The sequence below is a fragment of the Temnothorax nylanderi genome, unplaced genomic scaffold (assembly GCF_030848795.1).
Source record: "Temnothorax nylanderi isolate EJ_2023f unplaced genomic scaffold, tnyl_v1.0 TNYL_tig0267_pilon, whole genome shotgun sequence".
NCBI classification, from domain to species: domain Eukaryota; kingdom Metazoa; phylum Arthropoda; class Insecta; order Hymenoptera; family Formicidae; genus Temnothorax; species Temnothorax nylanderi.
Window position 1 is genome coordinate 198,801 of NW_027249329.1, and position 25,156 is coordinate 223,956.

General features: G+C 37.2%; 1 protein-coding gene and 1 long non-coding RNA gene across 3 annotated transcripts in view; one reads left to right on the forward strand and one right to left on the reverse strand.

The window, feature by feature from the left end:
• Dpp10 (Dipeptidyl peptidase 10) overlaps positions 1-23,508 on the reverse strand; it is a 176,408-nt gene extending 152,900 nt beyond the window's left edge. Inside the window, exon 1 of one of the 2 annotated variants that reach the window (XM_071718747.1) lies at positions 23,006-23,508. The gene's annotated coding sequence lies outside the window, so the exon portion shown is untranslated. The remainder of the gene's footprint in view (positions 1-23,005) is intronic. The other variant, XM_071718745.1, reaches the window with a different exon arrangement.
• LOC139780214 (uncharacterized) lies at positions 20,045-21,794 on the forward strand. Its single transcript, XR_011720180.1, has 5 exons — positions 20,045-20,405; positions 20,479-20,600; positions 20,950-21,174; positions 21,267-21,375; positions 21,472-21,794. It is a non-coding gene; the product is annotated as an uncharacterized lncRNA (long non-coding RNA).
• Positions 23,509-25,156: the final 1,648 nt, after the last annotated feature.

Consider the following 25,156-nt stretch of genomic DNA (forward strand, 5'->3'; position numbering starts at 1 on the left):
TACTCCTCGGCGGCTCGTGCCTTATTCTTCTTTAGTCTCTCGTCTTCTTCGCTGCCGCTACTGGAGGAAGATTCATCGCTCGTTTCTCGCGATTTCTTTTTTCTTACCTTTAAACCATTTACTGGCGCCTTTTTGGGGGCGTCCGTTTTCGATCGGCTTGATCGTTCCGTGTTGGGTCGTCCGTTCAGCGACCAACACTCTTCTCGCTTATGTCCGGTCTTTCTGCAATAGGTGCACTCGATCGTATTTATCCCGCCGGGCTTTTCCGCTTTCGGCAGCGAGAATCTATTTGCATGTCGGCTCGTACGGCAATCTCGCCCGTAATGGCCTGTTTCTCCACATTTGTGGCACTGTATCGCCTCATTCCCCACTGTATCGCGCGTTTTCCGTGTTACAGTTAGTTTTGTTTGTCGTCTGTCCGTTCCGCGGGAAGGGGCCCTTTACCTTTTCCTCCGCACTGGCGCCGGTTATTGCTTCCTGCAAAGTTCGGTATCGCTGCGCTCTGACTATCATTTTTATGTCGTCGTGCAGTCCTATTTGGAAATTGTGCAGTGCTTGCATCTTAATGCTTTCGAGGATAGCTTTTTGCTGCTCCTGTGAGTGTCCTTGGCCTTCTTCCATGGCCTCGTATAATTCGCGTGCTAATTTTTCCACGCGTCGCCCGAATTCCTGCGCGCTTTCTCCCGGCTTTTGCCTTAGGGAGTTAAAGTCCAGTTGCAGGTGGGTCATGCCGCGCTTGCTAAGATATTCTGACTCTAGCTCGCGCTTTAGTTGTTCGAAATCGCGAATGTCGCGCGTGTCGAAATCCGTCATTGCTTTGCCCTTGAATTTGGTGCATAATATTGCTTCTAACAGCATTGCTTCATCTACGGGCTGAATATTCTTCATTGCGTACGTGCTTGCGCTTATGAATTCGCGAACGCGCTCTCTAGATTCTCCGTTTATTTCGGGAATCATGTTACGGGCTTTCTTTAGGCTAAGGAATCCGACGTGGTGCCCTGGTTGACTACGGACGTCGCTACGTGTTCGTCCGTAGGTGACGTCCAGCGGGCCCTGGCTGTGTATGCGTCGCTCTCGTGCGTCGGAGCAATAGTACGTGGTGGATTCTAGCCGAGTCAAGCGTCCCTGCATCTCGCGGATTGCGCGGAGGACTTCTACAGAGCGCTCGAACTCTGCGGCCTCTGTGCGTTCCATGCGTTCCTGCATCTCGCGCATCATGCGTTGCATGTCACTGAGCACAGAGTCCAATGCTCCTGGGCTTATCTGCGTCGGCTGGGGGGGGCTCGACTTTGATCAATCCCGGACGGCCGCCCGTTTGCCGCGGGTCTGAGCCGCTCTATTTCTGCGTTAATCTGCGCGGGTGATATGTCCTCGCGCGGTGCAATAGTCGCGGCAGCTCGTTACTGGCTCATCGTGTTGGCCCGGGGGGTATAATCCTCTTCCGCGGGGTCAAATATATCGCTGTCGTATGAGGTCAGGGAGAATTCTCCTCTCCCTGCGTTCTTGCTCTGCGTATCGGCCGAGGTGTCCGATCGTGCGTCACCGTCGGTCGGGGGCAATCTGTGTGCGTCACTGTCGTGATTGTCGCTATTTTCGTCACCGCTTTGGTTATCTATATTATTTCGCGGGTTTTCGTTCGCGTCACAAAGGCTAGCGTCTAAAAACTCGAATTCGCGTTCTACGATGACGTTGGGGTGCAGCTCGAGCTCCGGCGTATCTTCGCTGGCAAGTTGCGCGTCTAAATCTCGTCGCACGCAGTCTAAGGAATCGTTGTCCGTACGTCGTGCGGCGCGAAAGCGGTTTCGGATGCTATTTTCGATCGCTCTCTGCGCGCGCTCGCTCAGCACGAAGGACGCGTTGCTGACAGGGGAGTGCCGGGATAAGTCGTCCGACATCTATCGGCGCTTACGCTGGTATTCCCTGTAATCGCGAAGTCTCTTTCGGCGGTCGCGGTTGTATTTCCTGTAATCGCGAAGTTTCTTTCCGGCGTTCGCGGTTGCGGGGGGCGCTCACAATTCCTATTCTCGGCGCGTGCCGTTATCGGCTTACAATTTGGTTCGGACTTACAGTATCGGTGCGCTACGCATGGTGTCCGCTTTCTGCTGAGTCTGCTTTCCTCTGCGACGCTGTCCCGCTGGGCCGCGTCGCTGCCTCGCTGCTCCGTGCCACGCTGCTTCGCTGCTCCACTGCTCGGGCTGGCGAGTTCGTGCGGTAGGTCGGGGCCTTCTCCGGTGTCGCTGATATGTAACACTCGGCGGCTGCTACCGTCGTTTCACTCGCTCACTCGGGATCTGCTAGCAGTTCCTCTCCGGGATGTATTGCTGCCGTCTTATGACCCGTTCCCTGTTGCAGGCGTAACTTCTGGCAGGATGTCCTTCCGTCCGGTTGGCAGATCCCACCGCTGCCACCAATTTGTCGTGCCGCACCTTGATATTGGTCTCAGGGCCGGCACCGGGTTCGTAGGATCCGCGGGAGGATGAAAGAACACTCACAGATTTGATTGATTGTAGCGTGGAGTATAATTAAAAGGCTTATTCACAGTTACACTTGTTCACTTATTCTAACGCCCTGGCTTGCGGGCTCAAGGTTGATACACGCTGTAACGATACGTGGTCTCGCGATACGCGCTCGGTTATTAGACTGCCCGTCGCTTCTCGGAAGGGCGGGCCTTTTATCGCGCGGAGTCGCTTCCTCGTTGTCAACTCAGCTGTCAGCGCTTTTGCTTCCGGGCTCAGGTCATTTGCCTCACCCGGATTGCCACCTCAGATATATTTGGCAATATCCGGACTTGCGCTGGCAATCAGGTGATGCCTGGAATGCCACCTCAGATATTTGGCAATAGTCGTACTTGCGCTGGCAGCTGAGTGTCGCAATTAGGGGACGTTGACTTTCGTTTCACAACAGTCCTATTCTATAGAATTACCGAAATAAGAAATAAGAAATAAGAAATCCGGTTCATATTTTGAAATTTAATATATTGCGTACACCCTCACACACACCCCCAAACACCCTTCACATTCTTACTGACCTCCACTCACGCCATTCACCTGATTACCCCCCACCCCCTTCTATCTACCTAAAACACCTTAATGTATCCCGACACATTTCAATGTAACACAACCTTACTCACCCTAACACATCACCGTCCATCCCCACTCGCACCCTTATCCTCACATAAAAAACACCTTAATACAGAGTCTTTCTATTCCAACCGAATTGGTAGTAGCCTTGACAAAATTATTATAATATAAAATTGCATTACTTTATTTAATTCAATTAAAGCGATCTGTATTTTTCCAAAAATTCTCAACAAAACTATAATATCACAAAGTTCCGTTAATTAACTCAACTCAAGTAATATGTAATTTTAAAATCAAATAAATTTATGAAATCTTTACATTGTGTCAATTAGATAAAGAATGTATGACAACAATTTTAAAACATTAAAAATTTTTTTAAAACAAGAGAATGTAAGGTATTTGAATACAAAGTTTATATACAGAGTGTAAAGTTAAAGGTGTTACAAACTGTTATTTCTAAAGCTAAGCAAAATATGAAAATTTTGTTTCTTAGAAATAAGTCTGTAACACCTTTAGCTTTCAGCATGTATACTGTTTATAAGATTCGTAACAATACAAAATGCGTGATATCAGTACAAAATTACCTTTTTCAAAAAAAGTAAAAAAAAGGCGCCAAGTACACGCGCAATGTGTTATAAATCCAAAAAGTGTGCAAGTAGAAACTTGCACATTGGTTCCTCATAGTTTTTAAGTGGGCAAGTAGAAACTTGCACATTGCTTCTTCATAATTTTTAAGTGTACAAATTATAAATTTGAACATTACTTCCTCACAATTTTCAAGTATGCAAATTATAAATTTGCACGTTGCTTAATCAACATTTTATTTCGTTCATAAAGCTTTATGAGGAAGCCTATTTTTTTATGTATAATTATTATTAGTAGATATTTATTAATTTGGCTTCCTCATAGAGGAAGCTTTATGAGCGAAATAAAATGGTGATTAAGCAACGTGCAAATTTATAATTTGCATATTTGAAAATTGTGAGGAAGTAATGTTCAAATTTATAATTTGTACACTTAAAAATTATGAAGAAGCAATGTGCAAGTTTCTACTTGCCCACTTAGAAACTATGAGGAAGCAATGTGCAAGTTTCTACTTGCACACTTTTTTATTGTGATAAGGTTTATTGCGACTAATATTTGTTATACTATTACAAAAATCAATTAAATAATTAATGATAAATTTCTTTTCGCCAGTACATAGAATAACAATTAAAGTAATTTAAATCGACCTGACTGGCAATATATATAACGTCTTTTCGATATGAACATTGAAAAACTGTGAGCCAACTTGCTTTGTCGGATTCACACAGAACTTTTTTCGGATCAATCATCGAGACATTATTAATTTCGACCATGGGTTTTGGTCCGTTGATGTAATTTCTAAATTAAATAGTTTAAATTTTTATTGCGAAAAAATATTACCCCAGCCAGGGTTTGAACCTGGAACCTCCCGTATACCGTGCGGGTGTCGTGCCAATTCGACCACTGGGGCTGTGGTAATATTTATCGCAATAACAAACTATAAGATGGAGCACCGATTACTAGGTCGACGGTGTATAATAAACAGAATGATAAATTTCTTTTCGCCAGTACATAATTAATGTTTTTATTAAAATGATCCCTAATAATTGCGGATATTTCTTAATTTTTCCATTTTGTTTCATTTTTACTTCCTTATAGAGAAAGCTTTGTTCTCGTAAAAAAAAAAAAATTTTTTTGTTTTTCTGAACGTGTTCAGAATGTTCTAAAACGTCGAAAAATTGTAATTTTAAAAAATGTCTGTATGTATGTATGTGTGTGTGTGTATGTGTGTATGTGCCAAATTTACCGAAATTTCTATAACTCCAGAACTAATCAACCAAATCTTAACGAATTATATATGAAATAGGGGTAGAAAAAACTGAAGAATATAATAGAATTAATAAAAATTGTTAATAATTAAGCGGTTCTTTTTTAAAAAATTTCTGAATTTTTTTAAAAATGTCTATGGTTGCTCTAACTTCCGCAAATTTGGAGATATCAATCTATTTTTAATTTTATTATATTTTTCAGTCTTTTCTACCCCTATTTTATATATAATTTTTTAAGATTTGGTTGATTAGACCCAGCTTTATACGCGATCAAAGGTCCATAATTTTTTAAGAAATGCCTGTAATAGGTCTAACTTCCGCAAATTTGGAGATATCGATCTATTTCTAATTTTATTATATTCTTCAGTCTTTTCTATTCCTATTTTATATATAATTCTTTAAGATTTGGTTGATTAGACCCAGCTTTATACGCGAGCAAAGGTCCATAATTTTTTGAGAAATTCCTGTAATAGCTTTAACTTTCGTAAATTTTAAGATATTGGGCTGTTTCTAATTTTATTATATTCTTCAGTCTTTTCTACTCCTATTTCATATATAATTCTTTAAGATTTGGTTGATTAGACCCAGCTTTATACGCAATCAAAGGTCCATAATTTTGAGAAATGCCTGTAATAGCTCTAACTTCCGTAAATTTTAAGATATAGGACTGTTTCTAATTTTATTATTGGGTGTACAACTTAATTCGGTCCGTTTTTTTGCTTTTATTTGAACAATAAAATGAATTAATACCTTATTCAAAGTACTGTCCATCGCTAGCCACTACTTTTTCCCATCTTTCTGGCAATTTATGGATTCCGTCGCGGAAGAAGCGTTCATCTTTTGAAGCCAAGAATGAATCGAGCCAATTTTTGATACCCTGTTCTGAAGTGAAGCGTATTCCAGTCAAAGCGTTCTGCATCGATCGAAACAAATGGTAGTCGGAAGGGGCAAGGTCTGGGCTATAAGGCGGGTGAGCCAGAACTTCCCATCCGATATTTTCCAAATAGTTTTTAACAACGGCCATTTTTAACGGCCACGGCCATTTTTAAAAAAATTCAAAATTTTTTTTAAAAAAGAACCCCTTTATCGATTATCACCAAATTCAATACCAACCTTCCTTAAATGATACTCTATCGATTAAAAAATACTTGCACACTTAAAAACTATAAGTAAGCAATGTGCAGGTTTCTACTTGCACACTTAAAAACTATGAAAAAGCAATGTGCAAGTTTCTACACGGAGAACTGAAAAACCGTAACAGTTCCTGTATTTTTGCTCGCTCTCAACTTTTAGTCTTTCTTTCAGTAACTATTACGTACTGCTACAGTAAACATTTTTCCAGTAACCAGTACGGATTTCACAGTAACTATTACGGATTCTACAGTAACGAATACAGATCGACTGTTAAGGTTTATTTCCTAATCCAGTATTGGATCAGTATTGTATCGTTCCATAACCATTACGATAAAGACCAGTAATGATTTCGGTACAATATTATAACGAAAAAAAAAAACAATTTTTTCTTTTTATTTTTTAAATTGTTCTTATTTTTTTTAAATATTTTTATAGTTTAATTTGTATTCGTGGTTCCGCATATATTCTATTTTATTAATTAAAATTACGCATTTGTTTTACAATTTTTGAGAACGCATCGACGGGATTTGAACCTAAGATGTCCGGGGTCGCAACCTAACACGCTAACGCTGAGCTAATCATACGCTTGTGGTATCTATCATTATAACAATCTATATATTTCTACTCTTTATCAGTATGACAGATTTGGCTGTTATGCCACACATTTTTTTCTAAAATTGCACGTAGAAATCTTTAGATTTTTTAAATGTCTATCTATAATTATTTTACTTAGATTTTCTTAATATAATAAAGTTATTTTTAATAAAAAATTAACATTTGTTCCTTAAAGATTCGTCATTTCTATCACGGGAATAATACAATTTGTTGTATGCATTGTTTAATGTTTTGTCGTGCCGGTGCCGGTACGTGTCGTTGCCGGAACGTGACGGTCCGTGCCGTATAGTGTGAATCAACCTTAAATCTTACTTACGTTCTTATTTGCACTTTATACTTTTTTTGACAATCAATCTTAACCTTTACGCACAAGAATACGCACGACAATGAAGCTGTGATTTTCCTTTCTCAGCCAACTCGTCTGAACACGTCGCGCTACTGTCAATTGTCATCGCCAGCGCTGCATTCTACAGTAACTATTCTGAATCACCTGAATCTCGATCTCTGAGGTCGCGCGATAGAACGAATACTGAGAGCCAACAGTAATGGTTACAGAATCGCACATGATTGAATAATGAAACTCCTCAGTAATTATTTATTTTTTCAGACAATATCGCTTGCAATCTTAATCTTTAGATACTACTGTGTTTTTCAGCAGACATTACTTTTTTTTCAGTAAGCATCTGTGTATTTAGACTAAAAGTTGAGAATAAGCGAAAATTCAGAGATTATTACTGTTTTTCAATTCTCCGTGTATACTTGCACCATTTTTTTCTAATTTTTACGGGTAAAAAAATTAAAAAAATCAGTTTCCAGAAAATAGATAACGAAAAACTATACACTCTATAGCACTCCCCGGAAAATTCTACCCCTATTTTTTTGTTAAGTAAAAATCAAAACTTTAAATTACATTATACTGTCGATTATTTTTGTAGCACAGAATATTATTGCGTAAATTTCTTTAGAAAGAGCTTCAGAAGCGCATTTCTCCGTTGCTACGTAAAAGCGCTTGATTTTTACATAAAAGCTTTTGAAACGAAATCCTTCCTGACATGAAATGCACCTTCGGACTCGTGATCTCATCGAGATCGCATTTATCCGCTGAGAAAAGCATCCGATCGTCAGTGCAGATACCTATTGGGAGATCAACAGGTCTTAATGGCTCCCGCAATAGCACCAACGAGTTTGCTTTCCTTTCCTTCTTTCGTAATTAGCGACGTTACTCGACGGAACTTGGCTGATCTCTAAACAACGTCAACGGACTAAGGAAAGAGGCGAGAGAGCGAAAAATGCGAAAAAAAATTTCCTCCAAAAAAAGTTTATCCCGTGATGGAAAGTTTTCGGATTTAGTGGAAATCCCTGCACGCTCGCACTCGTTTTGCTACTGTGAGAGTTTACATCCCACGTCAAAATAAACTTTTACAGCAATTTCTACGCTTAATTCAACCGCGGTTTACCCCGACCTCTCCCACTGATAATGAAGAAACGTGAATACGCGATATGAAATTATATATCACAGTACCAGATGCAAAGTGGAAATTAGTTAGCGTCCAAAAGTCGTCTGAAAATGGAATAACCATAAAAATATCAATGATTGTTATCATATGTGAAAAAAATATTGAAAAACTTAAAATTAGACAATGTGCATAATACTGATACAAAGTTTTTATCCGTAAGAAAGTTAATTTAAAAATGTAGCAAACGTGTGATTATTATAATCTTTGCAAGTTCAGAAATTAAGATATTTATATTTGTGTGTGTATGTGTGTGTGCAAGTCTGACAAGGGAACGGTCGGAAGTGTCCCTACCCGATTTGGATGCGCTTTGGATATGTTGTTGAGCATAAAAAAACATTAGACACGTATATTTTTTTTGCGGCGTATCTCGACGTTTAGGGGTTGAAACAACCCCTCGAAAATAACGGTTTTTATAGTTTTTTGCGAATATCTTCGAAAATATAAGGCGTAACGACAAAAAATTTGTACGAAATGTTTATGGCTTTTTGTGCTCTTTACAATGGCGTAATCAGATTTTTTAAATTTGTCACATTTTTTAATTTAACCCCACCTCCACCGTTTATTTGGACACGGTGCATTTGGACAATGTTTATTTGGACACAGTGCATTTGGACACCGTTCATTTGGACACAATCAATTAGACACCGTTTATTTGGACACGGTTCATTAGGACACCGTTAATTTGGACACGGTGCATTTGGACACCGTTCATTTGGACACGATCATTCGGACACGATCAATTGGACACGGTTCATTTGGACACCGTTTATTTGGACACGGTGCATTTGGACAATGTTTATTTGGACACGGTGCATTTGGACACCGTTCATTTGGACACAATCAATTAGACACCGTTCATTTGGACACCGTTTATTTGGCCACGGTTCATTTGGACAACGTTCATTTGAACACGGTGCATTTGGACATCGTTCATTTGGACACGGGGCATTCGGACACCGTTCATTTAGACACGGTTCATTTGGACACGGTTCAATTGGACACGGTTCGTTTGGACACCGTGTATTTGGACACGGTTTAATTGGACACGGTTTATTTGGACACCGTAAAAAATACGACCTGTGCAGTTGGACACCGTAAAAAATTCGGCCTGTGCAGTTGGACACCGAAATGCGCGACATGTGCAGTTGGACACCAGAATGCGCGGCCTGTGCAGTTGGACACCGAAATACGCGACCTGTGCAGTTGGATACCAGAATGCGCGGCCTGTGCAGTTGGACACCAAAATGCGCGACCTGTGCAGATGGACACGAAAATGCGCGGCCTGTGCAGTTGGACACCGAAATGCGCGTGCATGGGTGGTGCAGGGGGAACGAGGCCCCCCCTCCCACGCATGTACTCTGATATATTATATAGGATATATTGACGAGTAAGGATGCAACAATATTAACATAATTTATGATTAACATGTCTATCATTTTCGTGTCCATCTGCACAGGTCGCGCATTTCGGTGTCCAACTGCACAAGTCGCGCATTTTCGTGTCCATCTGCACAGATCGCGCATTTTGGTGTCTAACTGCACAGGCCGCATTTTTTACGGTGTCCAACTGCACAGGCCGTATTTTTTACGATGTCCAGATGATTCGTGTCCAAATAAACCGTGTCCAAACACACGGTGTTCAAACGAACCGTGTCCAATTGAACCGTGTCCAATTGAACCGTGTCCAATTGAACCGTGTCCAATTGAACCGTGTCCAAATGAACCGTGTCCAATTGATCGTGTCCGAATGATCGTGTCCAAATGAACGGTGTCCAAATGCACCGTGTCCAAATTAACGGTGTCCTAATAAACCGTGTCCAAATAAACGGTGTCTAATTGATTGTGTCCAAATGAACGGTGTCCAAATGCACCGTGTCCAAATAAACATTGTCCAAATGCACCGTGTCCAAATAAACGGTGTCCAAATGAACCGTGTCCGAATGAACCGTGTCCAAATGAACCGTGTCCAAATAAACGTTGTCCAAATGAACCGTGGCCAAATAAACGGTGTCCAAATGAACGGTGTCCGAATGCACCGTGTCCAAATGAACGGTGTCCAAATAAACCGTGGCCAAATAAACGGTGTCCGATTGATCGTGTTCAAATGACCATGTCCAAATGTACCGTGTCCAAGTGCATCTCTCCCAAAAGATTATATAGTCACTGGCAAAACTGGCAAAGAATTGAGTAAGAGCTGAATAAAAAATTATATTAAATATTCAATATCAAAGGAAAAAGTAACAAGCGTAAGAAACCAATAAAAGTTAACAATAAAAATGCACTTACATATTCACAAAACGACAGCGTACAACACAGTTCTTTACACTTCAGACTTATGATCTGAAATGCTTGCTTTTCGGAATTATGACATAAGCAAATGATATTCAAATGCGTGAATTTGGTTGTTGATTTTGTTGTGCCGTAACCGGGATAGTATATTATTGTAGCGGTTAATGTGACGCACGTGTTCGTTCAGATTATGATTTGCGACTGCCCGCCCGATCTTACAATTTGTCGGAGTCGACATTCCGTTGCTAGTCTAGGACTCTCGAAATAGCGTTAACCTCTCGCTGTCAGTGCCTTGCGCTGGCCTTTGCATCAGCGCTTTCGGCCATCCCGGAGTTGAAATGGAAATTTTTAAGCGTACGGCGCAACTGAACAGAAATAACGCAACACCTACCTACAGCGCGACGCCTATACCACATATCATCTCGTCTTGCCAAAAATCTAATAATGGTATCATAATAAAAATACACATGGATGTATTTGGCATTTGACGCTCTTAAATTTGCGTTGGAAAAATTGTTATATTTGGCAAAAATAATAGGTGGGGGTGGGATTAAATTAAAAAATGTGACAAATTTGAAAAATCTGATTACGCCATTGTAAAGAGCACAAAAAGCCATAAACATTTCGTACAAATTTTTTGTCGTTACGCCTTATATTTTCGAAGATATTCGCAAAAAACTATAAAATCCGTTATTTTCGAGGGGTTGTTTCAACCCCTAAACGTCGAGATACGCCGCAAAAAAATATACGTGTCTAATGTTTTTTGATGCTCAACAACATATCCAAAGCGCATCCAAATCGGGTAGTTTCCAAATCGGGTTTTTTCAACCAATAAACGTCGAGATACGCCGCAAAAAAAAATACGTGTCTAATGTTTTTTGATGCTCAACAACATATCCAAAGCGCAACCAAATCGGGTAGAGACACTTCAGACCGTTCCCTTGTGAGACTCATTTTTAGATAAACATAAGAAACTAGCTAAAAAAAACTCTTCTAAAACGTGCAGAGTAAAAAGAATTAATTTGGTTTTCAAAAAGTTGATAAAGAAAATATTGTTAAAGATCAATAAAGATTTTCGCATTTTGTTAATTAAAAGTTCTTTATTTCAAGTTCATAAATTATTTAAACTGAATAAAAGATACTTATAAATATTGTAACATCTATAATAGATGCAATGAAGAGAATTCATTTATAAGCTTTGTCGCGACAGAATAAAGGCTCTATTTCCAATTTTCTTCTTGAAAGACAATTGCTCTTTATCGAGGCGATATTGGACGTAGTGCTATAAGCATAACAAAAACTCGACGCTTTATCGCGGGAGGATCATAGAACCGAATCTTAGAAGAGACTTCCAATTAACAATTACGGCGGAAAATTACTAAATGGACTTTAAAACTATACGTAAGATAAAACTGAACGTAAATTCGCTTCCGCTTTTATTAGGCAAATGATATTACGTGAAAGAGAGTATTCTCGAAAAGTCGAATAACCAATATCTAAAGCGCGATGCGTCGTCTCTGTTATAGAAATTGGCTGTACCCGATATCATATATTCTCGCGGAAAATCCTAGGAAGTGCCAGCCATGGTAAACCGATCGTATCGGATGAAAATTGCAAGCGGTACATCACGACGTGACGTTAACGGACTCCAAATAATTTTAGTGATACAATGATACAAGTTTTATCAAAATAGGTATAAATTTAAAGTTAATTTACTCTCCTTGGAATCCAATATAAGTTAGAAATATTAATTAAAAGATAGTATATAATAATAACTTTATTATATACTTGCAACTTACATATGCTGTTACAATATATTGTTACAGTCGCTTTCCTTTTATTTCGCGAAAGCGGTTTGAAGAAACAGGAGTATGTTATTACGCATTGTTTTATAAATGTTTCTGAAAGTTGAATCCAATATCAAAAATAGAACTTTTTCCTCTATATTTTTAGTATAAAAAAGATTTTCTTTGTGATACTATGTAGAATGAAAGTGGAACGAATCTTTTTCTGAGATTATATATGCTATAAAATTATAGAAGCTTTTGTGCAGAAGCCAAAACATCACGATATATATTCATCTAATTTACTTTATACATATAAAAGATGCACATACATCTCATCGGATTTTCTTAAAAGTATTGAATTATTGCCTTTGGAATCTCAGCTTTAAAATCTGTCATAACGCGAGATAATTACGCGTTAAAACAGATTGCGTGCTCGACCCCTCGGAACGACTGGCGGAACAGCTATTGTCGGTGAAGGAAACTACCGCTGCAACTGCAACAGTTTCCACGATCTCGGAAACGGAAATAGGGGCGAGCGTACCACGCAACGTCGCCGATAAACAATCCGCACGACAATTTATCATTTGCGACGTCATAGCTTTACTGTGTCGTTAAGCTACGGCCGTTGTTTCGCGAAGACGACATTAAAAGGAACATTTATGGCGACCAGTCGAGTTTCTGTGCCTCGTATAATTCCGTAGCGTTTGCAATGACCGAGTGAAGTATTGTAGAAAAACGAAATAGACTAACGATCGCACATAAATATCTATTTGACCACGTCAATTTTACCACGTTTATTTTTCATTGTTTAAACTTGCAATTTCGAGCTTGTGAGATGGTCAAGTGTGAATTATATTTAACTATCCTAACTTGTATTGTTATGATATATACAATATATTGTTTTATTATAATCTAGAGATCACATTTAATTTTTTATTTTTTAAATATTCTACTTAATTAGACTTTTCATATTTTATGACTTTATTATTGATTTTAATACCATTTCGTATAAAAATGGAATTAAATGTTATATATGCGTAGAACAATATTATAAATATTATAATCTGAAAGAGACGTATGAATAGTTAATATTATGTGACATATTTTATGAAATTATGTGACGCTGAGTTATCACCTAAAGAAGCATTCGACCTACTACATTAATATCAATCTCTTATCTAGTGGTAACGTCAATACTTTGAAAGTGGAGCAAGTAATATTATTCTGTGGTTCAGTACGTTGTAGAAGTCATCAGTCCACAGAACACTATTGGCTGACCTAATTTCAGAATATCAATAGAGAGTTAATATAATCTAGAGTTGTTACATGGTGTACATAAGAACTCGTGCGTGTAAAAGCGCGCGATAGTGAAAACCGAAATGCATAACTCGGGAACGTAATCCTAATCGGTCACGACAAGGCGCGTTACGCTTAGCTTAACCCAACCGAATCGCTCGAAAGTTAGTTTCTATGGCACACCAGTTGAATTGTAACATCGCGCATGCTGAAAAACCGATAATACGTCTCGCCGAATGCAAAGTTGTACGAATACAATGCGATTAGGAAAATGCGTGCCAGTTATTACTTCAATATGCGTTTTCGGCATTCTTATGATAAATGTTTAAGGACAGCAATTGCGACATTAACAATAAAATTGATTTGCCTTCCGCGTTATTCTGTAAGGAGTTATTTAATTCGCCATAATTTTATTTATACATTAGTTTTTTATTTCTACTTTAAAATAATTTTTTAAATATATAAAAAGTGATTTTATTACTAAAATTATAAAATAATAAATTAGTGGCACAAATGAAGTTTTACAATCGACACAATGTTAAATCGATGTTGACTTGAGTAGTTCAGGCTACATGGTCTATATATGGACTTGAGAATATAAGACTGAAGAATATAACAGATTTAGAATTGAATAAATTGCGGCTGGTTTGGCGCAATTTTTCTAATTTTATTATATTTTTAAGTCTTTTCTACCCGTATTTTATATATAATTCTTTAAGATTTAGTTGATTAGTTTTTGAGGCATCCTGTCTTTTTATTAAAAACGTTCAATAAATTTATTCGATCGCAATCTATAAACAAAACACTGTTGCTGCTAAGGTGACGACAAGCGTCTTGAACATTCAAAGGAGTATGAATGTGTTAAGAATTTATGAAACTTGACAAGTATTAGACGAAGTTGTAGTTATTCTTTAATTAAATAATGATTAAAAATACTATTCTTTTTAAATTTAACATATCTTTGAGATGGTGTGATGTAATTGTGTCCGAAATTATTTTTCTAATACCAAAATTAGTGGCTGCTATAATTTTGGTATTATAAGTACGGATCCTGCCCCGATCATGGTTTAATTGTCTAGATCATGCCCCGATCTTGGCTTAAATGTCTGGTTCGTCCCCGATCTTGACTTAATTGTCTGGATCGTCCCCCGATCTTGACTCAAATCATGCCCCGATCTTGGCTTAATTGTCTGGATCATGCCCAAATCTTGGCTTAATTGTCTGGATCATGCCCCGACTTGGCATAATTGTCTAGATCATGCCCCGATCTTGGCTTAATTGTCTGGATCATGCCCCGATCTTGACTTAATTGCTTGAATCACACCGATCTTAGGTCATGATCTGATCTAGACAATTAAGCCAAGAATATAATAAAACTATAAATAGCCCGATATTTCAAAATTTGCCACACATATTTCTAAAAAAATTATGGACCTTTGATCGCGTATAAAAATGGATCTAATCAATCAAATCTTAAAGAATTATATATGAAATAGGGGTAGAAAAAACTGAAAAATATAATAGAATTAGAAATAAATCGACCCAGTGAGAAATACGTCCGATCGCGAGTTTACTTGCATTAATTGTTTTTCAGACATAAGTTTAGATGAAGATAATTGAAAGTTCAACAATTTTTGTTCTCATTATTTCAAATGATTGTTCTAGCTACTTTATTCCGAATTTTTGTACTTTTTAAATACACAATAAACAATGTATTTTCATTTTCAGACAGTAAAAAATAAGTTCCAGATCAAATTGTGTCGATCAGACAAAGTGTTAAGTTTGCCCCGGCGGGGTGTCGAGTTTGCCCCGGCATTTTTCAATTCGAAAATTAGTCTTCGCGTCACTTTTCCTTTCCTGGCGGCAAAACAAAGCGACGTACAGCAAAACTTCCTGAATCAATTTTGTACCTGAAGAAACACTCTTTAAATATGTACCATTGAATTTGCCTAAAAATTTTAATTAAATATTAAAAATTGCCTTTGAAAAAATAGTGTCGGCTTAGCCCCGGTCTCCCCTACCTCATCAAAACGATATCAAATTGACGTCAAATAGATGAAAATTTCATCTATTTGACGTCAATTTGATATCGTTTTGATGAGGTATTTCTCACTGGGCGATATCTCAAATATTGAGAAAGCTACAGCGTAAAACACGCTTTTATGAAAAATGAAAATCACCTTAAAATCCATACCAGTCGACGGATTTTAATAAAATTAGAGGAGAACATACTTTCTATAATACTCTATTTGTGTGCAAAATTTCAACCCGGTATCTAAAAAATTGTAGAAGTAGATGCGTGTACAAAAAATCCGTACACACACACACACACACACGCACGCACGCACGCAAGTCGATTGCCTACAAGCTTTATTGCGCACAATTAAAAAATTAAGAGACAAATGAACGTTTGCACACAAGATACTATTGCACACAAGCCGCATTGGACACATGATATTATTGCCTACAGATTGATTGCCTACAAGCACTATTGCGCACAATTAAAAAATTAAGAGACGAATGGACGTTTGCACACAAGATACTATTGCGCACAAGCAACATTGCACACATGAGGTCCGTTTTCTATTGCTGAACTGGCTGCACTAGTTCAGAGGGCTGTACTTCCGAATAAACCATCCTTCCGATTGAGATAGGGTTTTGCAGGTGATTTTGTCACGATATCTAGAGATTATTTATCGATGTCCTATCTTCGGTTTTTTTTAATAGTTTTCTAGATTTTAGCCTGACAATCATAAACAAAGCGTGCGACGCTCTACCTCAGGTACGAGGTATTTGTAACGTGTTCCACGTATAAATGTTTAATTATTTTTAAAAGTAAAAATATTTTAATAACAATTTAGCGGAAGGTACAATTTTAGCATATTTCTTCTATAGAGACGCTCCTGAGGCACAGCATGACGTGCGCGATCGGCAGCTCGGCGTCGAGCCTCGAGCGGCGAATATTGGCGGAACCCATTGCATCTATGCATATGTTATGGTCAAAGCTCGAAACGCGGCATTTGTAGGATTGACCGGTCAATTCTGCGGAATATCCAAGTGTCTTGATTAAAGCAGTTTCTAGGAATAGGCTGGGAGTTATAGCATTTTCGACTGGGCCGGGTTTCAATTCAACCCGAGTTGAGTTATGACGTCACAGGCTCTACTTATAGGTTCTAATTGGACGATTCCAGCATGTGACGTAATAACCCAACTCGGGTTAAGTTGAAACCCGGCCCAGTCAAAAACGAAACGCTATTAGATTAGTTTTTTATGCGATTTCCCCGCCGATTTGTATACTGTCTACACACACACATATCAGAAATTAAATTACTACAAAACTTTGACAAAGGGTGCGATCCATTTGGTGCTCCAAACGCTCTTGGAAACATTTCATCCTTGTTGTTTATCAAATGTTAAACAAGGATAAAATAATACTCTGAAGAGTTTGAAACGTCTAGTGCATCGCAACCTAAGACGCTTGGCCGTTCGGCAGAATTGATTACCCAGACAGCACAATATCCAAAATCGGGATATAAGACGTCTTTTAGACGTCTTATGTCCCGCTTGTGGACATGTGTGCTGTCTGGGCAGTCAATCCTAAGATTGCCTGCGTTTTGGGGACAAAGATTTCTTAAACTCTATAGTCGAGTTAGCATACTATCGATAAATTAACGAAGTTTCTTACAAACACATTAGAAATAGCTAGAGACAAGCTCCGTAATAATTTCAATATATGGCCGTAAACGCCAAAAATATGCTTCACATATTACGTTGTAACGATGCGCCCCGAAACACATCGTTCCCGGCGAACATCAGCCGGATGCCGCCCGGCCGAACACCCGCCGGGCGAGACAAAGCACGGTGTGCCCTTTTTTAAACATATTATCTCGCGTATAAGTCCGCGAACGGACTTACCGCGGCAACTGACTCGGAGCGCCGAGCGGTGCCGAAAACGGCCGAAAGCCGCCGAACGCAATCGCGGCGTCGGGACGCCGTATTTTTCGAACGCTCCGCCGCTCCATCCCGGCGCTCGCGATTGCCGTCGCGTATACCCCCGCCACACCGACACACACCGCCGCGGGTATATAAACCGGCGAATTTTTAGCAAGATTAGATTCCGCCGTGAGCCAGCAAACCGATCCGACCTGTTCTCCGCTGCTCACGGATCCCGCAATCCCAAAACTCGAAACGACCAGGAGTTAGAGAGGCATCTCTGGCTCTGCCAAGTGACGAATCTAGGCGGTTGACTCGATCTTCCTTCCGAGGACCTGTGATACCGGAGTGAACCAGGGTAAGAGAGCTCTTCTCTTACTCGCCAAGGGTCTTGGCCACCCGGTACCGCTTCCCGCCCGCGTATTCCGAGACGTCCGGATGTAGAGAGTCATCTCTACCTCTGCTAAGGGTCTTAGCCGCTCGATCCCGCGCGGTCCTGCATCGCGTGCGCTTACCGCCGCCGCTGGCCAAGCTCGCACTTCCGCGATCTCCGTATATATCGTCAATTCCGCGGCCTCTGCGTATCGCCGTCGCCGTATCCGCATCCGCGACGCCCGCGATCTCTGTATATATCGCCGACTTCCGCGATCTCTGTATATACCGTCGACTCCCGCGATCTCTGTACACCGCTCCGAACTCCGCAATCCCCGCGTATCGCCGGTACCGTATCCGCATCCGCGACGCCCGCGATCTCTGTATATATCGCCGACTTCCGCGATCTCCGTATATATATAGTCGACTTCCGCGATCTCTGTATATACCGTCGACTCCCGCGATCTCTGTACATACCTCCGACGCACCCGCGCTCTCGGTGCATAATTCCGGCGCACCCGCGCTTTTACTGTATATTTAGTTACGCGTTATAGAATAAACTTGTTACGTTTCATTTCAACCGAGTCTTGTGTCTTCCTCCGCGCCTACTCCGAACCCTGACCAGCCGCGAGCTAGATCCGCGCTTCGGAAGCTAGGTTGTTTTAACCTTACTCAAACCTGCTTTTATAAAAAAGTTTTTATGTGCCCAGAGCTTAAAGGTCTATTTAGACAAACTTTCATAGCGCATAAACATAAGCATAAGAAAATTGATTGGTCCATATACATGTGCATAAAGAAATAGGCCAATCCATTTCTTTATATGCACCTATGCAAGTTTGTCTGGATTGACCTTAATTGGTTAATTCTTAGAGCCACCGCACAAGACTCTCGTATGGTCACGTAGCGTAACATAACGTAAGCCAACGCACAAGAAACGTATTGGTTACGGCCGTTACGGCGTTATACGTTTCTTGTGCATTGATCTACGTTACGTTACCACGCGAGAGCTTGTGCGGAGGCTCTTACGATACGTCTTATGTTATTGCTACGACAATTTTTGTGCGGGAGTCTTAAGCCCGTGTCACACTACGTATTACGGACGCGGATTGGATTGAGATTGCGGATCGCGAATCAGAATTCAGCCAATCACAGATGAGCTGCTCGTCTAAGATTGGCTGAATTACGATCCGCAATCCGCAATCCCAATCCGATCCGCGTCCGCAATACGTAGTGTAACACGGGCTTTAAGGCTCGTTCGGGGAGCGCGCGCGTTAAGACCCTTGCACAATGGGCGCGTTCAGCAGAACAAACTGCTCAGTAGCAATCGAACGTGATTGGCTCTTACTTTTAGACCCAACAAATCAGCGTAGCGTGTTAATAAGACGACATTTAACAGTTGTGTCTGCTGAACGCAGCCATTGTCGGGCAACAGGCAAAGGTCCATATGCGAAGTCCATATATGGACCATGTAGCCTGAACTCTCAATAAAGTCAACATCGATTTGACATTGCGTTAATTGTAAAACCCCACTTGTGCTACTAAGCTGACCCTTTTTCAATTCATAAAAAGGTTAAATTTAAAATTAAAAAAGTATGCAAATTAGAAACTTGCACATTGCTTCCTCATTATTACAGATCGCTACTATTGCTCCTATTTTATTTCGCTCATGTAGCTTCCTCTATGAGGAAGCCAAACTAATAAATACTAATAATTATGCATCAAATAAAATACAAGCTTCCTCATAAGAGGAGCGAAATAAAATAGGAGCAATTGTAGCGATCTGTAATGATGAGGGGGTTGCAAGTTTCTAATTTGCACACTTTTTTGAATTTCGAAAGATTAATAATTTGTTCAATGTTGTTTCAATATTGTAGCAACATAAAGGATCAATGTAGAAGAATCAACATAGATTCAACGTTAGAAAGATATTTATACTTTAACATTCAACATTGCAACATCTCAGCAACGTTGTTTCAACTTTTTGTGCTGTATGCCCAGTAAGCAAAAAACATTAAATTAACGTTTAGAAATATTGACTTTATGTGTATTTTTTAAACGTTTTTTAATAATATTATACACATATTTGAAAAATATTATTTCGTAATATGATTTTTCTGAATGTTGTTAAAATATTTTAAAATATTTTTCAAATGTTACTCTGACATTTATTTCAGATCAATGCAATAGTTCAAAATTCCTTGTAATTTGGACTTAGAAATAACGTTGGTAGTATATTAATTTTCTGTTGTTATATATAGGCTGCGTTCGAGGAGCGCGCTATTAGCGCTATTGCATAATTCTATCTTTATCGCTCATCAAGTGTAGAACAAGGATAGAATAAGCAAATAGCGCTAATAGCGCGCTCCCCGAACGCAGCCATAATGTTATTGTTTTATATTGTGCGCAATGCTCATCGCGACAGCCATGATGTACATACATGATTATCCTACATACGATGCCTGAGTGCGTATACACGTGTGTGGATCGAGCAGTGCGGAGTGCTCTTTATTTACAGCATATTTATATATAAGTAAGTAACTATTATATTCTAAAAGTTGTATATTAATGATAAGAACTCAATTAACCATACGTGCTATGAATAGTAGCTGGTGATGCAGGATTCATTTTTCGATTTACAAGAGAGATTTACAGAAGAGAGGAAATATCAAATCTATCTACGTTATATAATACACTTGTCTTTGGACATATCAAAAATATCATCAAGGTTCGTCAATGCTATTATTTCGATGGTACCAAACAGTGTAACTTTCTATAAAATAACCTCAAAATTTGACGAAATATGTAAACGATAACGTATAAAGCTGGTACAATATGCATGGAGACGATTTGTTGAAGAAGTATTGTACGGCTTTAATACATCATCGTTTGCATATATCACTGAAAGAGTAATTTAGTATAAAATTAGTATAAAGTTGATAGACGTAACAAACGATCAGTATAAACAAGACCATCAAAACTGACTTTTTATTCATTTCTATATTTTTTCACATATTTGTGCTATCACACTCCAAAGTATATAAATATATTATTGTAAGCATATTTTATATGTACAGGGCAATGAATATATCTTAACATACAGAATCAATTGTATCAAATTCAAAAAACCACCATTTGAAAAAATTGACCCTGGCTAAGATAAACATCAGTGAACAATATATCATAAGGAAAACGCTGTACAAGATATTTAGATTGGAGAACATATTTCCTTAACTTCTATTGACAGTTTTCTTACTTTTGAGGAAATGTTAAAAAATGACCAAGAAGCTTTTATGCAAGTCGTAAGTAAAGCTGCTTATTATTATTAAATTATGTATATATTAAATTATAACCTTTCTCTTATCTAAACTATATTGAATTCTTCTTGTTTTAGAGGCTTTTAGACAACAATCCCTTGTAATACAGAGAAAGACTTAGAACATTCTATAATGGAATGGCTTAGATTTGCAAACACCCGTAAACAAAGAAAAAAAATTTAAAAGGTAAAAAAGTAACATAATGTATTTTGATACACAGAATGAATCACTGAAGTTGTTACTAATATTTCTGAAATTGAACGAGAAATTCTTATTTTCCAGTAACTGTTTGGTAAAGATCCGGAAAGAATAATAATCCGTTTAGAAGGAAAGAATAAGAGTTTGAAGAAAAATAGTAAAAGAGTTATATTGAACTAGAGCACCTATATCGCATTGCCTAAAGAAGAGTTAGAAGACACCTTAATTTCCCTTATCCGAAGGCTGACTTCAAAAACTTCCCCTCTTAGGATCAATACTTTCTGAGATAATTGGCAGAGATATTTCGCAGAGATAATTGGCACACGAAATAAAACTCATAATAAAACCTATATATGTATATGTATATATATTTTTTTTATATAAATAAAACTACTTTTTTATGATAATTAGTGTAATGCATATTTATTGAAAATAAATACATATTGCCTGAAATAAAAACAAAATATCAATAACAACTTTAAATAAATGTTAGAATTAATATTACGATAATCTTGATATAATATTGTAATAAAGTTGATAGTTTGTTTAAATTTTTATCCCCAAAACATTACAGGAATGATAGAAAAACCTTAGCGCAATGTCATTTGCAACGTTATGGCACTCCCATTTCAACATTACTGAAATTTCGGAATCGTGGTCAAAGTATGTTCATAATGATGTTCTATATACAACATTAAGAACTATATATTTAACAACATTACAAGTTCTAGAATATCGTTGCAATAACATTGTAATAATGATTTTTTGCTTACTGGGTGGGTCTGCTGTTTGTTATTAAAAAATGGATAAAACCCGGAACAACAATTATGTCAGATTGTTAGAAATCGTATAAACGTTTGTCCAACAAAGATTATATACATTTGACGGTAAATCATAAAATAAATTTTGTCAATCCTGTGACTGGTACACACAACATACAGAACGCATGAAAATATTTGCACGCGCACAAATATTCCTCGTTATGGAATGCGAAAAGAGCACAATAGGTATAGAATATTCAGCCGAATTCCTATTTCGTCGGTGTTATAATTACAATTGAACGAATTGACGCTTTTTTAATATAATGGCAAAGATGTATCCCATATCTGAAAATTAAATAGATCTGTTAATAATTAATAATAATCTGTTAATATTGCCTCTCTGCTCATACATGCACTGTTTTCACATACATAGATGATCACATCTATGTGTGTGTGTGTGTCTTTCAGTACTAAATATAATATTACACAATTGTACAATTACAATAATAAACGGGCTTTCTAACACATAAAATTGTGTATATACTTTTTAATATACCAACTATTCTCTGCTTTAATAAAAAGACTATTCAATATACTAACAATTCGCTTAAACTTTCCTTTTTTTGTTAATAACTTTTTAATAATCAACGAGCGACGGTTATAACCTTCTGAAGGTTATTCAGGAGGGTGACTTTGACAACATATGTCAAGGTCATCGAAATTGGCGAAGTCGATCTTAAAGTAAATAATTACCAATTTTTCCTTTCAGAGAAAAATATATTGCTTTGTATTTTGCATTAAAATATCTTATTGTCACATTTCTTTCAAGACTTAATTACGAATTCGTCATTACTTACCTCAGAAAGACGTAATCGTGTTCCTCGTACTCTAGGGCCATCATCGGGAGGTGTGAGCAAAGCTACAGATGTAACAATAAGAGCTAGGACTGCGACGATCACAAGCAACGCTATTAAAATCCCACGCCAGTTCCTTTGATTTGGATTGGTTGAAACTAGCTCCTATCACAAAGGTCTTTACTAACGTTAATGTCAAATATGATCGAGTTATTATACGAGTATGTACTATCAAGCGATGCGGCAGCATCGCGACTTCAGGTACATGAAAGGGTGATGGCCATATGACTGTTATTGCATAAACGTTATGACGTTATCAAGTTTATCCAGAATTCTTATGTAAAAAGGTTTTGAGGAATATTTCAGAAACAAAACCAGCTTTCAAAAATTTAAGGCCATTTTTCTAATAAAATGTCAACGTAAGCTTTCCATTGCGACAAGTCTAAAAAAATCGATGCACCCAGGAAAAAATATCTCTTATAATGTCTTATATGCTCATATAAGAAGCGATCTTATATGCTCATATATGTATATACGCCGTACCTATAAAGAAAACCCGGAAAAAAAGATTATATATAATTATATATAAATATATATGATTATATATAATGCAATTATATATGAATTTTGTCTTTATATGATCATATATAATGATATTATATATATGTAAATATATATAATCATATATAACCATATATAGTCAATATATATTAAAAAAGAACTGTTAACTTCAATAATAAAGCATTGATAAATTAAGATGTATATTTTTTCAAAAGCTGTAGAATCAAAAGTGAAATGATTTATTCCATATATTATAACTTAAATTTAAATATATATTTCAATCGCCTGTATAATTATATATAATCATATATAATCATATATGATATCATATATAAGTACGGAAATTTTGCTTTTTATATATAACGCTACATGAAATTATATATAATCATATAATCATATACTTCCATATGAATCTTATATGTATCCATACATGAGTGCATATATGATCTATTGTTCATATCTAGTTATATTTGGAATTATATATGCCCATATATAATGATATATGGACCCATATATAATATTATATAACCCGGGAAAAAAACCTCTTATTTGTTCATATTAGTTTATATTAGTAGATATATGATTATATATGATCATATAAGAAATGGAAAATATAATCTTAAACAATATTATATGGCTATATATGAGAGTATATAATTATACATGGCCATGCATGAGCATATATGATTATATACTCGGGAAAAAATACCTCTTATTTGTTCATATTAGTAAATATATAATTATAAATGGTCATATAAAAAATGGAAATATAGTCTTGAACAATATTACATGGCTAAACCTCTAAGTATAACTTTATATAGTCATATATGGTCTTAAATATTAGTATATTATCATGTGTGATCATGTAAAAGTATATTTATAAGGTTAAAGATAATCATATATGAATATATACCCTATAATGGATTTATAAGGTTAAAGATAATCATATATGAATATATACCCTATAATGGATCTATCCATATAAATTTGTATAACTGTTATAAATATTCTTCTAGTATATTATTTTACTTGACAATCAAATTAATATAAGATATTATTTTTAGTTTTAATTTACACAATTATTGCGTTTTAAGTCCGACAAAGTTGACACGCAGTTTAAAAAACTGAAACATGTATTTAATAATAATTGATATTGTGAAATATTATTAAGCATCAAGATCCGCTTCGACCGAAAACGACACTTCTCATTGCTTATGTTATTTTAAGTTTTCTTTTTTTTCTAATTTTGCATAAGATACTTAATTTTTTTAATTGACATATTAATTTTTATTAAATATTTTCGTAAACAGTGAAATTAAATATAATAATTCGTGAAAAAACTGTTATATAATATATGTTATAGTTCTTATAAATAAATATATTAATCGTATTATTTTGAAAACATACCTTATAATTTAAACTGAAAATAATATAATCGTATATGAAATTATATAGTCATATAAGATTATATATGATCAAATCAGAATATTGCATCTCAAAGTATCCGATAGATGGCATTCGATGTGATCTGTTTCTCGTATTTAAAATTTGACAAACAGTGTTATGTTAACTTTTAATAAAAAAAAAGAAGCG